A 20,676-nucleotide genomic window follows, 5' to 3' on the forward strand; every position below is an offset into this window, starting at 1 on the left:
TACCAAGAGAAAAAGGACTGCACTCTTTTCCTTACCTCTCTTTGTGTAGAGCTGATACTATTGTGGGGTGGAGAATACATAGATATGCAACAAATATTTATTGAATATGTAAATAAAGGCAAGTTGCTTCAATCCCGTCCATCCTTTCCCCCCACACCTCTAACACCCAGATTATAAAAACTTGAATTTAAAAATTTTGTAGGTTCAGATGCCAATGAAATTTAAGTTATTTCTGAAGCTTAGCCAAAATATTTTCAGTTTCAAAGAGAATACAGTTTGGTTTAAAGTTCCCATTAAACAAATACAGGAGGCAGATTAAATCCAACCATTGAAATACATTTCTAAATACTTCTATTAGTAAGGAAGTCACAGGACTCCATAGAAGTTCTAATATTTATTCTAAAACTTTGTTTTACAATTCATTTTATATGTTTTTATTTTAGAGCTACATGTACAGATTTGCAGATAAAAGTCTTCTTTTTATCTTTATCACCTGCAAATATATTCATATTTAGAAATACACACCCATAGTTGTCTCAGTTTCTACATGGCATGATTCATGCCTACACTGATAACTTTTTTGTGACCTCTGATTGGATATATCTTTTATTTATTTGTTCAACTACATGGGATTTTTCCATCATAAAGGAAGCATTAGGGATTTTCCATGCTTTAGTTTTCAAACATTTCCCTTTAAATTTCTCATAATTGCATAATTGCAACATGGGATGGCCCCATGACTCCTTTTTAGAAATGACACATTAGAAAACACCTGGCAAGGCGTGTCCTTGGGGTCACTGAAGTCCTTCTCCATGCTTGGTGACTCACAGGTAACATTTTAGACCTGAATCCCTGTAGAGAAGAAGCTATGCAACCTAGCATTACTTTAACTATAAAATTGTCTTGCAACCATAGCTGTCTTGGCAAAATTCCTTCTTCCTTTTTATGCAAAATATGCTAGTTTTTAGTTTCCTATGACACCCTAGGCTTTGTGTCAACATACTTTATAATATGATGACTTAATATATGTTGAAATACAACGTCTGGTTGACTTAGCAGATGTCACGTTCCATGTTAACTATTTTAGAAGTTTTCAAAAAATAAACTTTACAGGGAGGATGTGGTGTTGGAAATTCCCATCAAAATTAGGGGTTTAATGAGAAATTTTGAAAGTAGTGGATGATTCTATTACCTCTGACTATAAAAATAGTTTGTACCATGCATTTCTTTAGATTTCTTAGAAAAACCCCTAACATAACAAAGACTTAATAAGGTTCTAAAACTTGAACAATAAAATCTTTGTGATTAGCATTATTACAAATAAATCCACCTATGGTGCACATTGAGCCCTTAAGCATGGAAACTAGCTTAACATTCTTTTCTTAACTTACATAAAATTTCTCCCAAACTCTAGTTCCTTCAGAAGTAAAATGAGGATAATAGAGTCTTCAGAACTTGATATAAGGTTTGTTAACAAGTCTGGCGAAGGGTTGATTAGAGGTGAAGTTGTCAGTCCTGAGTGAATGTGCTGAACGGCCTTGCAAGCCTCCAGGCTTGCTCTAGACCCTTCGAAAACTGACTGGGGAGCCCACAACCATTAGCAGCTCAGAGTTCAGGCAGTATCCAGGGACTTCATGGCATAGAAGGACGTGGGGAGCAAAGGAAGTAGTCATGTGATGACATAAGTGGTCGAGTAGTTCAAAGTCATTAAAAAGGACTGTTTAGAATGTGAACATTTCCTGGTGTCTATAGAGAATTATTTCTCCGGTCTTTAGAACTTTAAAACATATGTCATGATTCTCCAGGCGAGGGCTGTAGTTTGCTTTTTTTTTTTCCCCGAACAGTTTTGTCCTGAGACATTTGATGGTCCTAGTGCTTCCAAGACTGCATTTTAGTAAATTTTGTGTATGGTCACTTTTTGCTTATTTAGCTACTGCTCAGTGTTTGAGTATCCTGACTCTTTGATCATCATTTGTTCTATATTGCTAATCATGCTAATAAGTCATTTCAACTAAATCATAGTCATGGAATAGAAGATTTAAATTTCAAGTAGTTTGTGGATGTAGCTTTTGGTTGAACTTGTGAATCAGTCACTTATTTGATTGGCTTACCAGCAACTGCACTCCCCCTCCCTGCCATCTTCTAGCAACTTTCCACTCTCCTTTTCCAGACATGGCCCCTCCCTTCCCCACTACAGCATGAAAACTGTGCTGTTCTTATTTTGAAATCCTGCCTTCTGGCCATAGTTGTTAGATGGCAAGTGGCCATTTGACTTAAATTGGTTCAAAAGAAATAAAATATTAAGCTGTAAAAAGAGAGAGAACAGTAACTTAGTGGACACCTAGACCTTAACTCTGTGTTCTGGTGTGACATATTTCTAGAACCAAAACAATAGGGGTAGTGGCCAAGAGGAGAGATGGAGGCTGGGGTTGGGGGAGAAAGAGAAAGAGAGAGAGAAATAAAAAGAAGAGAAGCAAGAGAAGAGAAGAGAAGAGATTGGAGAGAGGAATGGTGAGAGAAGAATGAAGCAGTTTGTGAGAGACGAGCACAGATGATGGTTGCAGAGACTCCTGACTGAGTCCTCGTTTCAGCTCTTTTGTCCTTATGTACAGTGACACAGCCGTGACAGATAATAATGCCTGTTTTACTTGAGTCAGTTCAGTTACTTTTCACCAAAATAATTATACTTACTACCATCTAGGCATAGACAATTCAATTATAGTGACACCCTAGTCACTATTTATACCATTCCTGTTATCCATAGAAAATTCAGATTTTACTTATTTATTTATTTATTTTTTCTGACAGGCAGAGTGGACAGTGAGAGAGAGAGACAGAGAGAAAGGTCTTCCTTTGCCGTTGGTTCACCCTCCAATGGCCGCCGCGGCTAGCGCGCTGCGGCCGGCGCACCGCACTGATCCGATGGCAGGAGCCAGGAGCCAGGTGCTTTTCCTGGTCTCCCATGGGGTGCAGGGCCCAAGCACCTGGGCCATCCTCCACTGCACTCCCTGGCCACAGCGGAGAGCTGGCCTGGAAGAGGGGCAACCGGGACAGAATCCGGCGCCCCAACCGGGACTAGAACCTGGTGTGCCGGCGCCGCTAGGCGGAGGATTAGCCTAGTGAGCCGCGGCGCCGGCCCTTTACTTATTTATTTTTAAAATATTTTATTTATTTACTTTTTGATGGGCAGAGTTAGAGAGAGAGAGTGTGTGTGAGAGAGAGAGAGAGAAAGAGAGAGAGAGAGAGTTGTTCCTTCTTTTGGTTCACCCCCCAAATGGCCGCCATGGTCGGTGCACTGCACCAATCCGAAGCCAGGAGCCAGGTACTTCCCCCTGGTCTCCCATGCGGGTGCAGGGCTCAAGCACTTGGGCCATCCTCCACTGCTCTCCTGGGCCACAGCAGAGAGCTGGACTGGAAGAGGAGCAACCGGGACAGAGTCTGGTGCCCCGACCGGGACTAGAACCCGGGGTGGTGGCGCCGCAGGCAGAGGATTAGCCTAGTGAGCCGCAGCGCTGGCCTATTTTATTTATTTTAAAGGCAGAGTTTTACACACACACACACACACACACACACACACAGAGTGAACGAGAGAGAGATCGATCTTCTATTTGCTGGTTTATTCCCCGAGTGACCACAGTGGCCAGGACTGGGCTATGCCAAAGCCAGGAGGCAGAAGCTTTATCTTGGTCTCCCAAATGTGTGGCAGGTGTCCAGACACTTGGATCATCTTCTGCCTCCTTTCCAAGGCCAATTCCCGGGGGCTGGATCAGAAGTGGAACAGCCATGACCTGAACTGGTGCCCATAAGGAATGCTAGAACTGTAGATGGCAACTTAACCTGCTGTGTCACATGCTGGCCGCCAGATTTATTTTTCACAGCTAGCATTTAATGTTTAAGTAAAGATCACTTTAGTAGGCTCAGTGTACAAAAAATCCTAGATAAGCTATTTGAGGGTTTAATATTTTTAAAAGAATTTATAAAAATATTAAGTGTATCATCTGAACGTTGTATAATAAAAAAAGAAAAGGAGGCATTTCAGAAGCAGGAAGCAGCAAGAAGAAAGGCAGAAAGGTACAAAAGTGAATGGCATGTACAGAAAATGAAGAGTAGACTCTTCACTAAAATGCAAGAAACTTGAGAGAGACGATGGTAGAAAGATTGGTTGGAAACAAATTATAAAAGGTCATGAGCCATGGAAATTATTAAAGGTTTTAACCAGTTGAGTGACATCCATTTATTTGGTTTTAGAAGTAACTTTGGATAATGTTGAAAGATGTGTACAAATGAGAAGACATTGGACAATAATTATTGATTAATTGATATATGATGATTGATTCAACAAGATTACAACAGTGGATCTAGGGAGAAGGACTGTGTCTCAGAGTCACTTTGGAAGTATAATCAGTGTGTTGTAATAACTGAACGTCAAGAGTCTGATATTGAGTGTGAGAGAAAGAGGCTCTCAGATGGGGAAATAGATGATGGCAATGATAGAGACAGGAATACAGACCTGAATAAATAAGGAAGGGAAATGTGTTTTGGACATGTTGAGCTAAAATATTTTGAGTTCACCCAAGTTTACATATACAATAGGTGGTTAGAAAATTCCATAATGATTGTTTTCCCTGTTGTAAAAATGATAAGCACTAGAAAAATAGACACCGCAATCATTACCCTCATCTCAGAAACAATGAAGTAGAAAGAAAGCCACAAGTTTGACTGAAACAGTGCCAAATGACAGCTCTCAGGACAAGGAATTGAGAACAGATATCCCGGTACTCGGGCAACAGGGGCTGTTCAGGGTGTTCTGCAAGAGCAAGGGTGCGAGGACACACTAGACATCCAGGGAGAAGTTCCCTTTTCCTGTGGAGCAAACATCTTTGTTTGGGGGCTATCATCTGGGTTCCCTGTGGAATTCAAACATGTATGCTGTCATCTCTAAGACAAAACTTGGTGGGGGGGTGCTGTGGCATAGTGGGTAAAGCTGCCACCTACAGTGCCGGCATCCCATATGGGTGCTGGTTCAAATCCTGGCTGCTCCTCTTCTCATCCAGCTCTCTCCTATGGCCTGGGAAAGCAGTAGAAGATGGCCAAAGTCCTTGGGCCCCTGCACCCCACGTGGGAGACCCAGAGGAAGCTCCTGGCTTCTGGCTTCAGATTCGCCCAGCTCCAGCCACTGCCAGCATTTGGGGAGTGAACCAGTGCATGGAAGACCTCTCTCTATCTCTCTGCATCTGCCACTCTGTAATTCTACATTTCAAATAAAGAAATAAATCTTTGGGAAAAAAAGGACTAAGTTAGAAAGATCCAAGGAATCAATTTCTGTAAGTGGCTGGGGAGCTATCCAAAACAGACCTCTGCTGAGAGAAGAGTGAGTCAACCCCAATTAAAACATCATTGTCAGGGTAGGTGTTTGGCACATCAGTTAAGGTGCTCCTTAGGACACCTGCATCCATATTAGAGTGTCTGGGTTTAAATTCTGACTCTGCTCTGATTCTAGCTTCTTGCTGGTGAACACCCTGGGAGACAATGGTAATAGTTCCAGTAGTTGGGTGCCTGCCACCCACACAGGAGACCTGGATTGAGTTCTAGCCTTCTGGCTTTGTACTGGCTCAGCCCTAGCTGTTGTAGGTATTTGCGGAGTAAACCAGCAGATGAAAATCTCTCTCTCTCTCTCTGCCTTTCAAAGAGATTAACATTTTTATAAAAACTCAAAAGAATAAAAATGTGTCATTAATGTAGGAATAATTCTGAGTAAGGCTGTGGCTGTTTTCCTCAGTTTGTCCCTTTATTTTATCCTTGCCCAAAGAGACTTAGGACAGAGCCCCCAAAGAGGAGATATAAAAATAAGAGATTTAAAAACTTGAGAGGACAGGCAACAGTTGCACATGTCCTGTGCAGCAGAGTATAGCAAACTGTGCGTTCAGGGAGATTTCTCTCCTTGTGGTTGAGTTTTGGAGCAGCTTGAGTTATGGACAAGAGCAACTTGAAAAGGGAAAAGCAGGATAGAGTGTCACACTAAGAGACAACAACAGTAATGAGGGAGGAGAAGAGGAAGCCTTGTGGTCCCAGAGAGCTAATGATGAACAATGGTAAACCCTGGTGCCTCTGGGTACACATTGGGAGAATCTGGAGTCCCTACATCTGTGGCTGAGGAACAGGCTCAGAAAAGTGCTGTTTCATTATTATTTTTGATAGTACTTTTTCTACCTTTGTTTATTCTGCAGAAATGTCTTAATTACTGTATTTAAAAAATCTAGATATTACTGTCATAGACTCAAATTAAATAAAAAACACAGTGCAACCACTACTGAATTCAGGAGAGATTTTTTTAAAAAAAGATTTATTTATTTATTTTAGAGACAGAGTTAGAGAGGAGGGGGGAGAGAATCAGAGAGAGAGAGAGAGAGAGGGAGAAATCCTCCACCCGCTGATTCAGTCCCCAAATGGCTGCAACAGCTGGAGCTGGGCCGATCTGAAGTCAGGAACCAGGAGCTTCTTCCTAGTCTCCCATGCAGGTGCAGGGGCCCAAGCACTTGGGCCGTCTTCTACTGCTTTCCCAGGCCATCAGCAGGGAGCTGGATCGGAAGTGGAGCAGCCAGGACTTGAATCAGCACCCATATGGGATACCAACACTGCAAGTGGTGGCTTAAGCTGTTACACCACAGTGCAGGCCCCCTCAGGAGGCATTTATAATAAACAATTGACATATTCCCTAGAAATTCTACTCTGGGTAAAAGAAAAAAAGGACTTTCTTATTCGCAGCCCTTGTTTCAGGGTTGCATCGCTGGAAATGTATCTCATTCAGTGGATCCTTCAGAATCGTTAGTGTTAAATCTCATTGTCTGTGGCGTGTCTCTGGGAACACGCTTCCTTGATCAAGAGTGTCTTGTGTGTTCATAACTGTTTAGTGAGATTTACACACATAGTCTGAGGAACTCCTTCAACAACTCTGTATATGAAGTATTATTTCATTCATGTTAGAGATGGATGGGGGTTAGCAAGTGAAATCCCACCTACTGTCACACAAAGAATAGGGCAGGAACCAGCCCAAGTTTATTCAGCAGCCAGGGAGGCATTAGAAGTAGCTCAAGTGCATCAAAAATTAGATCTACCACATTTTACTCTTTTTTAAAGATTTATTTATTTACTTGAGATTCTGAGTTACAGAAAAAGAGAAGAAGTAGAGAGAGTCTTGCATCTGCTGGTTCACTCCCCCAAACAACTGCAATGGCTGGAACTGGGCTAATCTAAAGCCAGGAGCCAGGAGTTTCTTCTGGGTCTCCCACACAGGTGCAGGGGCCCAAGACTTGGGCCATCTTCTCCTGCTTTCCCAGGCCACAGCAGGGAGCTGGATTGGAAGTGAAGCAGCTGGGACTCAGGCTGGTGCCCATGTGAGATACTGGCACCGCAGGCAGATACTTAACCTACTAAGCTACAGTGGCAGCCCCCACATTTTACTCTTTACAGTGTTCTGATGTACTGGAATCAAATTCTATGAAATTTTTAACATTCATTTATTTATTTGAAAGACAGAATTACAGAGACAAAGGGAGACACACACACAGAGTTCTTTTATCTGCTGATTCACTCCCCAGATGGCCACAACAGCTGGGTTGGGCCAGACCAAAGCCAGGAGCCAGGAGTTACTCCAAAATCTCTCATGGGTGCAGGGCCCAAGCACTTGGGCTATCTTCCGCTGCTGTTCCTAGGCCATTAGCAGGGAGCTGGATAGAGAACGAGGCAGCCAGGACTCGATCTGGTACCCATATGGGATGCTGGTGTTGCAGGTGGCAGCTTTAAGCACTACACCACGATGCCAGCCCCTGAAAGCCTCAGTTTCTCCATATCATTCAAGGACTTACCCTTGAACTATAACTATATCTCTTTCTGTTTTTTTTTTTTTTAATTTATTTGACAAGTAGAGTTATAGACAGTGAGAGAGAGAGACAGAAAGGTCTTCCTTCTGTTAGTTCGCTCCCCAAATGGTGGCTACAGCTGGTGCTGCACCGATCTGAAGCCAGGAGCCAGGTGCTTCTTCCTGGTCTCCCATGCAGGTGCAGGCACCCAAGCACTTGGGCCATCCTCCACTGCCCTCCCGGGCCACAGTAGAGAGCTGAACTGGAAGAGGAGCAGCCGGGACTAGAACCCGGCACCCATATGATATGCTGGTGCCGCAGGTGGAGGATTAACCAAGTGAGCCATGGCGCTGGCCCCTAACTGTATCTTTTTCAATCTACCTTGTTTTGTGTAGGTTGAAATTTATCCCATTATACCTGTTCCTGGGAATTATTTATTGGAGATTTTCCTGGAAGCACACTGAAATGTGAATTTATTATGGATCTTGTCACTTTTTTCTCATGTTGCTTTCAACAACTTAGAGATAACATCAGATAATAATCAGTAATTGCAATGCTTTGGATACAAATCATGGCTATCATTCCACCACCACCTGAGTAATACATTAAAATAATATAGTGCATTTTTATTTGTGAAAATAAAGAATTTCACTCTTCACAGTATTTTTCATTTTATGTTTATTTAAAAAATGTTACTTAAGGTATACAAATTTCAGGTAATTCATATATACAGGTTCAGGAACAGTGATGCTTTCCATCCTGCTCTACCTGCTGCTCACACTCCCACTCTTATTTCTCCTCCCTTCCCTATTCACATTCTTGTTTTTACAAAGATCTATTTTCATTAACTTCATACTCATAAGATTAACTCTACACTAAGTAAAGAGTTCAACAAACACTATGAAGAAAAAATACTATTCCTCAACAGTTGAGACAGGGTTGTTCAAAATCAAGCATCTCAAAACGTCAATTTCACTCCTATAGGTTATTTTTTAAGTTATAGGTTATTTTTTAACTCTATTACTTACCACAGGTAAGAGAAAACATATGGTATTTGTCTTTTTTTTTAAGATTTATTTTATTTATTTGAAAGACAGTGTTACAGAGAGAGGTAGAGACAGAGAGAGAGGTCTTCCATCCACTGGTTCACTCCCCAAATGGCCACAACGGCCGGAGCTGTGCTGGTCTGAAGCCAGGAACTTATTCCAGGTATCCCATGTGAGTGAAGGGGCCCAAGGACTTTAGCCACTTCTACTGCTTTCCCAGGCCATAGCAAAGAGCTGGATTGGAAGAGGAGCAGCTGGGACTAGAACCAGCACCCATATGGGATTGGTTTCAGGCCAGGGCTTTAACCTGCTATACCACAGAGCTGGCTCTAGATATTTGTCTTTTTGGAACTGGCTTATTTCGCTAGGTATAATGGTTTCCAATTGCATCCATTTTGTTACAAACAACAGGATTGTATTTATTTATCTTTATTTTTTTTTTTGCAGTGCAGTATTCCACAGTGTATATATACCATAATTTCTTTATCCAGTCTTCAGTCGATGTACATCTGGGTTGATTCCATATCTTAACTATTGTAGATTGAGCTGCAATAAGCATGGGTGTACAGACCACTCTTTCATATTCTGATTTTATTTCATTTGGGAAAATTCCCAGGGGAATGGCTGGGTCATATGGTAGGTCTATACTGAGATTTCTGAGATATTGCCACTGTTTTTCACTGTGGCTGCAGAGGTTTACATTCCCACCAACAGTGGATTAGGGTGACTTTCCCCCAATTTCCTCACCAGTGTTTGTTGTTTGTTGACTTCTTTATGAGAACCATTCTAATTGGGGTGAGGTGAAACCTCATGTCGTTTTGATTTGCATTTCCCTGACATTGAGTGAGCCTGATTATTTTTTCACATGTTGTTGACCATTTGAATTTCCTCTCTTGAAAAATGTCTGTTCAGGCTGGCGCCGCGGCTCGCTAGGCTAATCCTCCACCTTGTGGCGCTGGCACACCGGGTTCTAGTCCCGGTCGGGGCACCAGATTCTGTCCCGGTTGCCCCTCTTCCAGGCCAGCTCTCTGCTGTGGCCAGGGAGTGCAGTGGAGGATGGCCCAATGTGGGGAGCAACTTGGACTAGACTAAGTTACTGGAATAAGACTTATTCTATGCATCTGCTCTCCCACAATATGGCGCTGGGAGAGGAGTAAACAACTTCTACACAGCTGCCTCTCGCCAATTTGACTGATGAGCTGCAGGAGCTGATCTTGCTCCTGATTGGAGGAGAGCAGCGTGCTCGGCGTGTGGGTAGCAGAGTTGGGATTGGTGGAAGAGGACTATAAAGGAGGAGAGAGACAACATGCACCAGGAACATCTATCTGAAGGAACACCTGTGCAGCCCCCGAGAGAGCCGGCCGGCAGTGTGCCGCTCCCCCGCGGAAGTGGGGAAAGTGGCAGGGGGAGCCGCCCTTCCACGGAGGTGGAAGGATCGGCAGCCAACCCGGGAAGGACCAGCAGCAAACCCGGGAAGGGCCAAGCAGACAAAAGAACAGCGCAGGGTTTAGTGTCATTCCTCCATGAAGAGGGGGAGCGACAGCCCAAGTCCTTGGGCCCTGCACCCCATGGGAGACCAGGATAAGTACCTGGCTCCTGCCATCGGATCAGCGCGGTGCAACGGCCATAGTGCGCCGGCCGCGGCAGCCATTGGAGGGTGAACCAACGGCAAAGGAAGACCTTTCTCTCTGTCTGTCTCTCTCACTGTCCACTCTGCCTGTCAAAAAAAAAAAAAAATGTTCAGGTTCTTTGTCCATTTCTTAACTGAGTTGTTTGTTTTGCTGTTGTAGAGTTTCTTGATCTCTTTATATATTTTGGTTATTAATGCTTTATTGGAAGTTAATTGAAAATAGATCTTAATGAAAAATAAGAATGGGAATAGGAGAGGGAGGAGGAAGAAGTCTGGGAGTGTGGGTGGGTACGGTGGGAAGAATCAGTATATTCCTAACGTTGTTAAACATTCAAAAAAATCCTTTATCAGTTGCATAGTTTGCAAATAATTTCTCCAGGTCTGTCAGTTGCCTCTTCACTTTGCTGAGTGTTTCTCAGCTATCTAATCCCATTTGTCAATTTTGGCTTTGATTGTCTGTGCCTCTGGAGTCTTTTCCAAGAACACTTTGCCTATGCCAGTATTTTGCATGGTTTTGCCAATGTTCTCTATATTCTGCTCCATTGGTGTACAAGTCTGTTTTTGTACCATTACCAGGCTGTTTTGATGGTAACTGCCCTATAGTATGTCTTGAAATCTGGTACTGTGATGCCTACAGCTTTGGTTTTGTTGTGTAGGATTGCTTAACTGTTCCATATGAATTTCATTATCATTTTTTTCTATATCTGAGAAGAATATCCCAGGTATTTTGATTGGTATCACATTGAATCTGTGTATTGTTTTTGGTAATATGGACATTTTGATAGTGATTCTTCCAATACATGAACATGGAAAATTTTCCATTTTTGTGTCTTATATTTATTTCTGATGTATTGTTGGATTCAATTAGGTAGTATTTTGTGGAGAATTTCTGCATCTTTGTTCCTCAGGGATATTGGTCTATAGTTCTCTTTCTCTGTTGTATCTTTTTCTGTTTTAGGAATTAAGGTGATGCAGGCTTCATTTCAGGAGTTTGAGAGGATTTCCTCCCTTTCAACTGTTTCGAATAACTTGAGAAGAATTGGAATTATTTCTTTAAATGTCTGGTAGAATTCAGCAGTCTTCACAGTATTTTATCACATCCATTTGAGGTGGGCCCAGCGGATGACAAACTGTTAAACGTTAATGTAAAAGCTGTCCTTATTTATATGAGTCAGTTGGGAAAATGTTTAGTATTACACCACACCTTGAAGGTTAATAAACTGGGGCAGAGTTAGACCAGGGGAAGTGCTGAATTCCAGACTGAGCAAGGAAGCAGAAGAATGACATGAGAAAATTTGTCATCAGTTTGGGAAAACAGTAGTGTCCCCCTACCCATTGTTTATCTTTCCAAGTTTTAGTTATCTACAGTTAACTGCAGTCCAAAATTACTAATGGAACTTTCTAAAAATGAGCAATTCATAAGTTTTATTGAACATCATTCTGAGTAGTGTGATACAACCTCACAGCAGCCTACCTTGTTCCACCCGGGATGTGAGTCATCCTTTTGTCCAGCATGTCCACACTGCGTACGTTACCTGCCCAGCATCATCACAACCGGATGACCAGGATCACCTGAAGCAGAAGATCCTGCTCCCCATGCATCATCAGAAGGCTGGGAGTAGTCTAATGCCACATCATGGTGTCCAGGTCATCCGTGTCTCTTCATTTCATCACATAGATGTTCTGTCACCTCACATCTTCACAAGAAAGGTGAGCACATCACAATGAAGTATTTTTAGAGACAGATGGAGACAAAGATCACATTCACATAACTTTTATTACACATTGTTATAATTGTTCTATTTTATAGTTAGTCGTTGTTGTTAATCCCTTACTGTGCCTAATTTATAAATAAAACCTTTTCATACATTATATATATATATATATATATGAGAAACATTGTATATATTGGCTTCTGTACTATCTGTGGTTTCAGGCATCCACCTGCTGGTTTTTTTTTTTTTTTTTGACAGGCAGAGTGGACAGTGAGAGAAAGAGACAGAGAGAAAGGTCTTCCTTTGCCGTTGGTTCACCCTCCAATGGCCGCCACGGCTGGCGCACCGTGCTGATCCGATGGCAGGAGCCAGGTACTTATCCTGGTTTCCCATGGGGTGCAGGGCCCAAGGACTTGGGCCATCCTCCACTGCACTCCCGGGCCACAGCAGAGAGCTGGCCAGGAAGAGGGGCAACTGGGACAGAATCTGGCGCCCCGACCGGGACTAGAACCCGGTGTGCTGGTGCCGCAAGGTGGAGGATTAGCCTAGTGAGCTGCGGCGCCAGCCCCACCTGCTGTTTTGTAATATATCCCTCTATATGAGGAGAGAGGACTATAATCTCTTTTGTTGCTTTCCAAGGAGGAAAGAAAAAATGGGAAATCAAAGGAGAACTGTACAAACAGCTACATCTAGTAATAACAAAATCAGGTTGTGTAAGTAGTATCCAAGAAGTCACAGTAAAAGTAGAGAAAAATAAATAAGGAAAGTGATAGATAAAAGGGGAAGAAATTATGGTTCACTATCTCAATTTCATCCTAAAAGATAATTTGATCTCTTCTATTTCCTTTTTGTTTTTAAAATCATATTGGATCTCACAGTATATTTTAGAACATTTTTATTTATTTATTTGAGAGGTAGAGTTACAGACAGAGAGGGAGAGACAGAGAAAGGTCTTCCATCCACTGGTTCACTCCCCAAAATGGCTGCAATGGCCAGAGCTGGGCCTATCTGAAGCCAGGAGCCAGGAGCTTCTTCAGGTCTCTAAAGCAGGTGCAGGGGCCAAAGCACTTGAGCCATCTTACTCTGCCTTCTCAGGCTATAGCAGAGAGCTAGATAGGAAAAGGAACAACTGGGTCTAGAACTGGTGCCCATATGGGATGCTGCCACTGCAGGCAGGAGCTTAGACCACTATACCACACCACTGGCCCCTGGATTTCATAGTATTAATAACAGGATTTCCTGCTAAATAAGAATGAAATGAAAACTATTATATTCTTAGCATTTTCTAGAAGTGGCAAATATTTATTTTTTTGGTTGCCCAATGTCTCTTGTGCTTCTAATAAGAGATTTGCTTTTACAGAACTAGCATTTTTCCCCTTTGAATACCTTTCAGAGTTTCCCCAATGTTCTCTAATAATTTGATAGTATCAAGTCCTAGATTTAGGTCCTTGATCCGTTTTGATTGGAATTTTATATAAGGTGTGAGATAGGGGTCTTGTTTCATACTTCTGCATGCAGAGATCCTGTTTTCCCAGAATCATTGGTTGAGGAGACTGTCCTTGCTCCAGGGATTGATTTTAGCTCCTTTCTCAAAGATAAGTTGGTTGATTTCTGGATTTTCTATTCTGTTCCGTTGGTTTTTATGTCTCTTTTTGTGCCAGCACCAGGATGTTTTGATCATAACTGCCCTGTAGTTGTGTTGGGAAAATGTTTAGTATTACACCATCTAGGTCTATACACATGTATACCTCTTAGTGAGTTTCCCCAGACCAGTTCTGGGGATGCCTCCAATTTGTTTTTGTTGTATAAGATTTCTTGAGCTATTCAGGGTCTCTTGTATTCTGTTTGAATTTTTGCATCATTTTTTCACAATTCGAAAAGTATGTCCTTGGTATTTTGATTGGGATTGCATTGAATCTGTAAATTGCTTTTGGTAGTATGGACATTTTGATGATATTAATTCTCACAATCCATGAACATGGAAGATTTTTCCATTCTTTGGTGTATTCTATTTTTTTCTTTAGTGTTTTATAATTTCCACCACAGAGATCTTTGATCTCCTTGGTTAAATTTATTCCAAGGATTCGATTTTTTTTAGCTATTGTGAATGGGATATATCTTAAATGTTCTTTCTTAGCCATAGCATTGGCTGTGTATAAAAAGGCTATTGATTTTTGCATGTTGACTTTGTATCCTGCCACTTCACCAAACTCTTTTTATTTATTTATTTATTTTTATTTTTTGACAGGCAGAGTGGACAGTGAGAGAGAGAGACAGAGAGAAAGGTCTTCCTTTTGCCGTTGGTTCACCCTCCAATGGCCGCCGCAGCCAGCGCGCTGCGGCCGGCGCACCACGTCGATCCGAAGACAGGAGCCAGGTGTTTCTCCTGGTCTCCCATGGGGTGCAGGGCCCAAGAACTTGGGCCATCCTCCACTGCACTCCCTGGCCACAGCAGAGAGCTGGCCAGGAAGAGGGGCAACCGGGACAGAATCCGGCGCCCCAACCAGGACTAGAACCCGGTATGCTGGAGCCGCAAGGCGGAGGATTAGCCTAGTGAGCCGCGGAGCCAGCCACCAAACTCTTCTATGAGTTCCAATAATCTCTTAATGTAGTCTTTTGGATACCCTATATTTAGATCATGTCATCTATAAATAGGGATGATTTGACTTCCTCCTTCCCAATTTGTATCCTTTGATTTCTTTTTCTTACCTGATGGCTCTGGCTAAAACTTCCAGGACTATATTGAACAGCAATGGTGAGAGTGGACATCTTTGTTTTTTAATATTTATTTATTTATTTATTTTTAAAGAATTATTTTATTTATTTGAAAGAGTTACACAGGGAGAGGTAGAGACAGAGAGAGAGGTCTTCCATCCGCTGGTTCACTCCCCAGATGAGAATGGATGGAGCTGCGCCGATCCAAAGCCAGGAGCCAGGAGCTTCTTCTGAAGGGTCTCCCATGTGGGCGCAGGGGCCCAAGGACTTGGGCCATCTTCTACTGCTTTCCCAGGTCATAGCATAGAGCTGGGTCGGAAGATGAGCAGCCGGGACTAGAACTGGTATCCATATGGGATGCTGGCGCTTCAGGCCAGGGTGTTAACCCACTGTGCAACAGCACTGGCCTCTATTTATTTATTTGATAGTCAGAGTTGCACACAGAGAGAAGTAGAGGCAGAGAGAGAGCAAGAGAAAGAGAGAGAGAAAGAGAGAGAGAAAGAGAGAGGTCTTCCATCCACTGGTTCACTCTCCAACCAGCCACAATGGCCAGAGTTGTGCTGATCCAAAGCCAGGAGCCAGGAGTTTTTTCAGATCTCCCACGTGAGTGCAGGGAGCAAGGACTTGGGCCATCTTCTACTGCTTTTCCAGGCCACAGCAAAGAGCTGGATTGGAAGTAGAGCAGCTGGGACTCGAGTGGCTCCCATGTGGGATACCGGCACTGCAGGCGGCAGCCTTACCTACTGTGCCACAGCGCGAGACCTGAGAGTGGGCATCTTTGTCTGGTACCAGATCTCAGAGAGAACATTTCCAACATTTCCCTATTCTATTTGATGCTGGCTGTGGGTTTGCCATAAATTTCCTTGATTGTGTTGAGGAATGTTCCTTCTACCCAATTTGCTTAAGGTTTTTATCATGAATGGATATTGTATTTTATCAGATGCTTTCTCTGCATATATTGAAATAATCATATGGTTTTTGTCCTTAAGTTTGTTAGTGTGATGTATCACAGGTATTGATTTGTGAATGTTGAACCTTCCCTGTATACCTACATAAATCCCACTTGATCTGGGTGAATGATCTTTCTAATGTGTTGTTGGATTCGATTAGCTCTTATTTTGTTGAGGATTTTTGCATATATGTCCATCAGGGATATCGGTCTATAGTTCTCTTTCTCTGTTGTATCTTTTTCTGGTTTAGGAATTAAGGTGGTGCTGGCTTCATAGCAGGAGTTTGGGAGGATTTCTTTCTTTTAAATTATCTTGAGTAATTCTGGCTCTTCTTTAAATGAACTCAGCAGTGAAACCATCCTGTGTTTTTTTTTTTTTTTTGGGGGGGGTCTTTATATTGATTTAATCTTGATCTTGGTTATTAGTGTGTTAATTAGTATTTTCTATGTCTTCATGACTCAATCTTGGTAGATTGTATGTGTCCAGGAATTTTTCATTATCCATTTTTCCTAGGTTTTCCAACTTATTGGCATACAGTTCCTTGTAGTAATTCCTGATGATTTTTCTTATTTCTGTAGTTATATCTTATGTCTGTAGTTACATTTCCTTTTTCATCTCTGGTTTTATTGATTTTGGTCTTTGTGCTCTGTGTTTTGGTTAGTTAGGCAATTGGTCTTTTTTTTTTCCAAAAAATCATTCCTTCATTTCATTTATCTTTTCATATTTTTTTGGTTTCAGTTTTGTTTACTTCTTCTCTAATTTTAATTACTTTTTTCCTTCTAATTTTGGATTTGTTTTTTTTTCTGGATCTTTCAGATGTAATGATAGCTCATTCATTTGTTGCCTTTACAATTTCTTGATGTAGACACCAATTGCTATAAGCTTCTGTCTTAACAATGCTTTTGCTGTATCTCATAAGTTTTCATGATGTATTGCCATCTTCATTTATTTCCAGAAATTTTTTATTACTCATATTACCCACTGTTCATTCAAGAGCATGTTGTACTATGTCCATGTGGTTGCATATATTCTAGAGATTCTTTAGTTGTTGATTTCCAGCTTCATTCCATTGTGGTCAAAAAGGATGATAGTATGATTTTGATTTTCTTGAATTTGCTAACTTGCTTTATGGCCTGGCATATGGTCTATCCTAGAGAAAATTCCATACACTGATGTGAGGAATGTGTATTCTGCAACTGAGGAATGAAAAGTTCTGTAGGAGTGGCTCCAAGATGGTGGAATAGGGAGGGAGCTCACTGATAGTCCAGGAAAAGATAGTTTAATAAAAGTGGAGATAGTGAAGTCTCAAGGGAAGAGTTAGGGAAAAAACTGCAGAGGGAACTCTTCTGAAATTAGAGGGACACGCTGGATCTACGTGGAGGACATGGACACCCATGGCTCAGGAGCCCAGCTGCTGAGAGTCTTCTCCCCACACCAGCACTGGAAATGGAGATGAGGCAAAAACTGCAGTAGCCTGAGACACTGGCATAAAGCAGCAGGAAGAGCCTAGAGGGAATGAGGCTTGAAGCCCATGGGGGAAAGTACACCAGCCTACCTAGAAGAGAGAAAAAAACAAAAGGGATGGTACTAACGTGACTCTCCACTCACCTTACAAAGGCAAATGAGACAATAGAGTAGGCGCTATTTTAGACATAAGTAACAACTGCACTAGCTATGGGCTGTGCCTGCCCTAAACTGAACAGAAAAACTTGACTCTGGCTGTGAGTAATAACAGGAGGCTAGACCTTGTGAATGTGTGGAGCTTGTGAACTGGGACTGTAGAAAAAAAAATTGAGGGTGTGTGGGAGAACTCATGGTGTTGCTGAGACGTGAGTAGTCTTGGTATGAGACACCACAAACTTGGTAGACTTGGCTACACAGTGAGAGACATTGCAGGGGAATCTGAGCTTACACTGAGGACTGCACAGATCCTTTGTGTGGTCCTTGGGACAGAACAGACGAATATTATACCCACTGGGGCTAGCGCTCAGGCACTGATTGCCATTAAGGAGAAGAGCTCAGCTGAGCAGAGTTACTTCCCTTCTGAATAAAAAAAGAGAGAGAGAAAGAGGAAAGATTTACCACACCAAACCTGGGTGTGTCACCTAAGGCACACCTTTAACCCTGAAGAACTGAACAGAGCACTCTGGCCACACCCACCACAAGCCTCTAGAGATTCACCAAAAGCAGATAGTCCACTTAATCTAGAGTCATAGTATAACGAGAAAAGCCACCACAGTGAGAAACAAACACAAAAAAAGAAGAAACCAAAGAATATCTCCACAATGCCAAACGACAAATGCAGAAACCAAGGCAACAAGAACAAGGAAGACATCATGACGCTCCCAAATGAACATGACACTCAATACAAGATTATGAAGATGAGATAGAAGAAATGCAAGATACGGAATTCAAAAAAATTATGATAAGAGCATTCAGAAATTATCAGAAACAAATGCATGAACTATAGAAATCCATACAGGACAGGCCAGAAAATCTTTCTTGTGAAAAGGAAATCTTAAGGAGGAATCAAAATGAAATGAAGAATTTAGTAGAACATGAAATTGAATATTGAAGAGAAATCAAAATGAAATGAAGAATTCAATAGAACAAATGAAAAACACATTTGAGAGCCTTAAAAACAGAATCAGTGAGGTAGAAGAGAAAATATTGGACTTAGAAGACAGAGCACAGGAAAGTATACAGTCAAACCAAAGAAAAGAAGAGGAAATTAGAAATCAAAAATATTTTTTTGGGAATCTACAGGATACTATTCAAAAACTCAACATTTGGGTTCTAGGAGTTCCTGAAGGCATAGAGAGAGAGAAAGGATTAGAAGGCCTTTTTAGTGAGATACTAGCAGAAAACTTCCCGAGTTTGGAGAAGGAAAGAGACATCCAAGTACAGGAAGCACATAGAATCCCCAATAAACATGACCCAAAGAGATCCTCACCACGACACATTGTAATCAAACTCACCACAGTGAAAAATAAAGATTCTAAAATGTGCAAGAGAGAAACATCAGATTACTCTCAGAGGATCTCCAATTAGACTCACAGCAGACTTCTCATCAGAAACACTACAGGCTAGGAGGGAATGGCGAGATATAGCCCAAGTACTAAGAGAAAAAAACTGCCATCCCAGAATATTATATCCTGCAAAGTTCTCATTTGTGAATGAAGGTGAAATAAAGACCTTTCATAGCAAACAGAAATGGAAAGAATTTGTCACCACTCATCCAGCCCTGCAGAAGGCTTAAAGATGTGCAACACATAGAAACACAGAAACATGGTCATCAATACAAAAGAAGGTAAAGGAAGAAAATCTCTCAGTAAAAGATCATAGAAAGTTCAAAGCATATATTAGAAATATCTTTGGAAAAATGGCAGGGCAAAGTTACTACTTATCAATAGTCACATTGAATGCAAATGGCCTCAACTCTCCAGATAAAAGACACAGACAGGCTGAATGGATTAAAAAAAAAACCCATCTGCCCCTTACAAGAAACACATCTTTCCAACAATGATGCATGCAGACTGCAAGTGAAAGGTTGGAAAAAGATATTCTGTGCCAACAGAAACCAAAAAAGAGCGGGAGTAGCCATCTTAATATCAGACACAATAAACTTTAACACAAAAACTGTTAAGAGAGACAAAGAGGGGCACTATATAATGATTAAGGGGTCAATTTAACAGGAAGATGTAACTATTATAAACATATATGCACCTAATTACAGGGCACCGGTTTATTTAAAAGATATGTTAAGGGACTTAAAAGGGAGACATAGATTCCAGTACAATAGTACTGGGGAACTTCAATACTCCACTCTCAGAAATAGATCAACCAGACAGAAGATCAATAAGGAAACAGCAGATTTAATTGACACTATAAACCAAATGGATCTAACAGATATCTACAGAACTTTTCATCCTACACTTAAAGAATACACATGCTTCTCAACAGTAGATGGAACCTGCTCTACGATTGACCACATACCAGGCCATAAAGCAAGTCTCAGCAAATTCAAAATAATTGAAATCATATCAAGCATCTTCTCAGACCACATGGAATGAAGCTGGAAACTAGCAACTCAGGAATCCCCAGAGCATATGCAAACACATGGAGACTGAACAACATGCTCCTGAATGAACAGTGGGTCACAGAAGAAATCAAAAGAGAAATCAAAAACTTTCCAGAAGTAAATGAGGATAACAACACAACATATCAAAACTTATGGGATACAGCAAAAGCAGTGTTAAGAGGAAAGTTTATAGCAACAGGTGTCTATGTCAATAAATTGGAAAGGCACCAAATAAATGAGCTATCAGTGCATCTCAAGGATCTAGAAAAACTGCAGCAAACCAGACCCAAAACTAGTAGGAGAAGAGAAATAATTAAAATTAGAGAAGAAATCAACAGAATTGAATCCAAAAAAATTACAAAAGATCAGCCAAACGAAGAGCTTTTTTTTTTTTTGAAAAATTAAAACAATTGACACACCATTGGCCCAACTAACTAAAAAAGAAAAGACCCAAATCAATAAAATCAGAGATGAAAAAGGGAATGTAACAACAGATACCACAGAAATAAAAAGAGTCATCAGAAATTACTATAAAGAGTTGTATGTCAGCAAACAGGGAAACCTATCAGAAATGGATAGATTCCTGGACACATACAACCTACCTAAATTGAACCATGAAAAGACATAGAAAACCTAAACAGACCCATAACTGAGACAGAAATTGAATCAGTAATAAAGTC

The 20,676-nt window shown here is 41.4% G+C and overlaps 1 long non-coding RNA gene across 9 annotated transcripts in view; it reads left to right on the forward strand.

The window, feature by feature from the left end:
- The window catches only part of LOC103351062 (uncharacterized), a 232,864-nt gene that overhangs the window by 124,188 nt on the left and 88,000 nt on the right, over positions 1–20,676 (forward strand). For 5 of the 9 annotated variants that reach the window (XR_011381816.1, XR_011381818.1, XR_011381821.1 and 2 more), the window contains one exon: positions 12,002–12,136. The exons of 3 other annotated variants lie outside the window; for them this stretch is intronic. This is a non-coding gene — a long non-coding RNA (uncharacterized lncRNA). Of the gene's footprint in view, positions 1–12,001; positions 12,246–20,676 lie in introns of those variants that run through there. One more of the 9 variants, XR_011381815.1, reaches the window with a different exon arrangement.

This window comes from Oryctolagus cuniculus, chromosome 13 (assembly GCF_964237555.1).
Source record: "Oryctolagus cuniculus chromosome 13, mOryCun1.1, whole genome shotgun sequence".
NCBI lineage: Eukaryota > Metazoa > Chordata > Mammalia > Lagomorpha > Leporidae > Oryctolagus > Oryctolagus cuniculus.